General features: G+C 36.4%; 1 pseudogene; it reads left to right on the top strand.

Moving 5' to 3' along the window:
• The first annotated feature begins 1,047 nt into the window (after positions 1-1,047).
• LOC145119444 (CBL-interacting serine/threonine-protein kinase 25 pseudogene) lies at positions 1,048-2,768 on the top strand (annotated as a pseudogene).
• Positions 2,769-3,300: the final 532 nt, after the last annotated feature.

The following is a 3,300-nucleotide window of genomic DNA, read 5'->3' as shown; positions in this document are numbered from 1 at the left end:
TTTATTCAAGTAAATAAATTTGTTATGTTTATATTTGTAATTTCGGTCCAACTTATTATCTTTTTATTTTTTTTCTTTAGTGCTATTATATTTATGTTACGAAAAAATGAAAATTAAAAAAAATTAGCTTGTTTATTGAGAATTAGTATTTCAATGTGTTATATAACTTGGAAATTAAATCATATTTTAATATGTGATATCAATAGTTTAAATTCAAGATAATATTTTTCAATTTAATTATAGACTAAAAGAAAAATAATAATAATAATAATAATCGGTCTCTATAAAAAACTTGTTATAGTAATTTATAAAAGGTAAAAAAAAATCAAATTGTTGAAAAATAAAGTTAGAAAATGAAAATAAATAAAGTATATACAAAAACGAAAATAAAAAATGTATATATATTTATAAAAAAACCGAAAATAAATAAAGTATACAAAAAACGAAAAATAAAGTTAAAACATCATGTTGTGTAATTTTTTGCAAACCTCAGGGACCAAATTTGAACTTTTGGGACTGATTTTGCAAAAAAATTAACCAAGTTAACCATGAAACTCGTTAATGGGCTAGAGTGATAATTCTGCGAGAAAGTTGTGGTCATAGCAATAATAAAAAAAATATTAGGGCTTTTTCCAATTACGGGTTAAAAATTTAGGACTTTTATAATATTAGTCCATACTTATAACTATAAAAACTAGTAACTATATGGCCGAACCCATGTACAACAAGTAAACAACCTCAACATACTCCAAACACTTATCCCTTCGAGATAGTCATTCGAGGTTTTTCTTTATTCATTCATGTCACCAAATTTCTAGTCACACTCTAAGATACTCAAACATAGAATTTTTAGTTGTAGTATCTAAAACTAAGGATTGATAGGTACATGAAATAGATATTTGTTGAGTAACATTTGTTTAGGGTTATTTTGGTTCTTCACGTTACATGTTTCTTTCAAGAGTGTGAGGGATGTTTTTTACCACCAATGTAACCAATAAATAAATAAATTCCTTATAAAAGTCTACACTCTCAACTATAATTTAGATAAGATTGGTTTTACACGTTGTATTGTTGTAATACGAAGAGAAAGTCTCCAAAGAATCCGGATAACGTGAACCCAAATAATTTCAACTTCTTACTCTGTCTTGCCGCCCATTTCACCATTTCAACCCATAAATCATAATCCTTCCCAATAAAATACTCCAAAACTTCCTCCTCCATCATGAATCCAACAACTCTATGATCTATCAATCACTCGATTTCAATCCAATCCATTCATTCAATTCATGGGACTCTAATAATGGAGGAAGAAAAGCATATGCTGTTGGGTGGGAAGTACGAGAAGGGGAAGCTCATCGGAACAGGCACCTTCGCCAAGGTTTACCATGGCCGGGAGGTCTCCACCGGTGAAAGTGTCGCCATTAAAGTCATCAACAAGGATCAAGTTCGAGACCAAGGCATGGTTGAGCAGATCCAAACGGAGATCTCCGCCACTCGGCTTGTTCGTCATCCCAATATCGTTGAGCTTCGTGAAGTTTTCGCTACTAAATCTAAGATCTATTATGTTATGGAGTATGTCTCCGGTGGTGAACTCTTCGCTAAGGTCTCCGGTGGTGGACGGCTCAAGGAGGATGTCGCTCGTAAGTATTTTCAGCAGCTGATTAGCGCCGTTGATTTTTGCCATAGCCGTGGTGTCTCTCACCGTGATATCAAACCGGAGAATCTACTTCTCAACGGAAATGATGACTTAAAAATCACGGATTTCGGATTCTCTGCTCTGCCGGAGCAGAAGCGTTACGATGGACTTCTACATACACAGTGTGGGACTCCTGCTTACGTTGCACCGGAGGTGTTAAGGAAGAAGGGGTATGATGGTGCGAAGGCTGATATATGGTCATGCGGCGTCGTTTTGTATGTGTTGTTAGCCGGATTCCTCCCGTTTCACGATGAGAATCTAATGAATCTGTACCGGAAAATCTTCAAGGCGGAGTATGAGTTTCCGCTGTGGTTCTCCCCGGAAACTCGGAAACTGATCTCGAAACTTCTGATGGCGGATCCAGAGCGGCGGATCTCGATTGAAGGAATAAATCGTGTGCCGTGGTACCGGCGGGGTATTTCCCGGAACAGCTCGTTTCGATCAAAGAGAGAAAGAGTTTCATCTCCAGATCCGACACCTGGATTGAAAAAATCAATATCATCGCCTTCGTTTTTCAACGCTTTTGAGCTGATTTCATCTATGTCGTCTGGATTTGACTTATCTACTTTGTTCGAGAGCAAGGAGAAGAAGAAGGTGGCGTCAATGTTCACGTCGAAATTTTCAGCGGCGGCGATCGTGGAGAGGATAGAAGCGGCGGCGCGGGGGCTGAGGTTTATCGTTGAGACGGAGGATGATTTCAAGGTGAGGATAGATGGAACGGAGGAGGGACGGAAAGGACCGTTGGCAGTGACGGCGGAGGTGTTTGAAATGGCGGCAGAGATGACGGTGGTTGAGTTCACCAAGGATTCCGGCGATACTCTGGAGTACGAGAAGTTCTGTGAGGAAGGCATTAGACCGGCGTTGAAGGATATCGTGTGGACGTGGCAAGGCGACGTCGGAAGTTCTGACGGCGCCGGTGAAGTTACAGTTAACTCCGGTTAATTATGTTGTAAAACGTTTTGTTTGATTTTTGCTAATTGCTGATTTACCATGCTCACATCACAAAAAAATAAGAAATATTTGTATGTTTGAAACTTGTTTTAGTAATAGAACTGTATTTTGTTGGTATAAAGATCACAAATTTCACATATCAAATATGTAATGTATAAATATGTGAAAATAAAAATATAGACATAAAAACCTTTAGTTAATATATGTGAAAATAAAGATATTGATATAAATTAGACGAGTTATATAATTTTAACAACTAAAAACTATTTAAAATAAGGATTATTGCAATTTTCTTTTCTGTTGTACTACGATTTCTTTTTGACTCAAATACCCAAAAAACTTGTATAAAAAAAACCAATAATGTCAGTTTTCTGGTTTCATTCTAGTTGTCACATGACGTGGCAGGGCCATGTGGTTGATGACAATGATCTTTTGCAATCATGCTCAAATGCAAAAAAACTTTTGTAATTTATCCTTTCATAAATTGATATATCCTGTTATAACAGGTAAGTTGGGTGGTGTACTGGTGTCACATATTCTTTGCTAAATTGACATATCTTGTGATGTGTTTTGTGCGTTGAAGGTTGCTGCAGGAGAAAGAACTCATCGCATCCCACCCTTTGTTTTTCTAGCCGTTAGATATTTATAAATAT

The sequence above is a fragment of the Lactuca virosa genome, chromosome 6 (assembly GCF_052849685.1).
Source record: "Lactuca virosa cultivar CGN04683 chromosome 6, Lactuca_virosa_CGN04683_v6, whole genome shotgun sequence".
NCBI classification, from domain to species: Eukaryota; Viridiplantae; Streptophyta; class Magnoliopsida; order Asterales; family Asteraceae; genus Lactuca; species Lactuca virosa.
The sequence above is the reverse complement of the archived record's forward strand: the minus strand, read 5'-3'. Positions and strand labels throughout refer to the sequence as shown.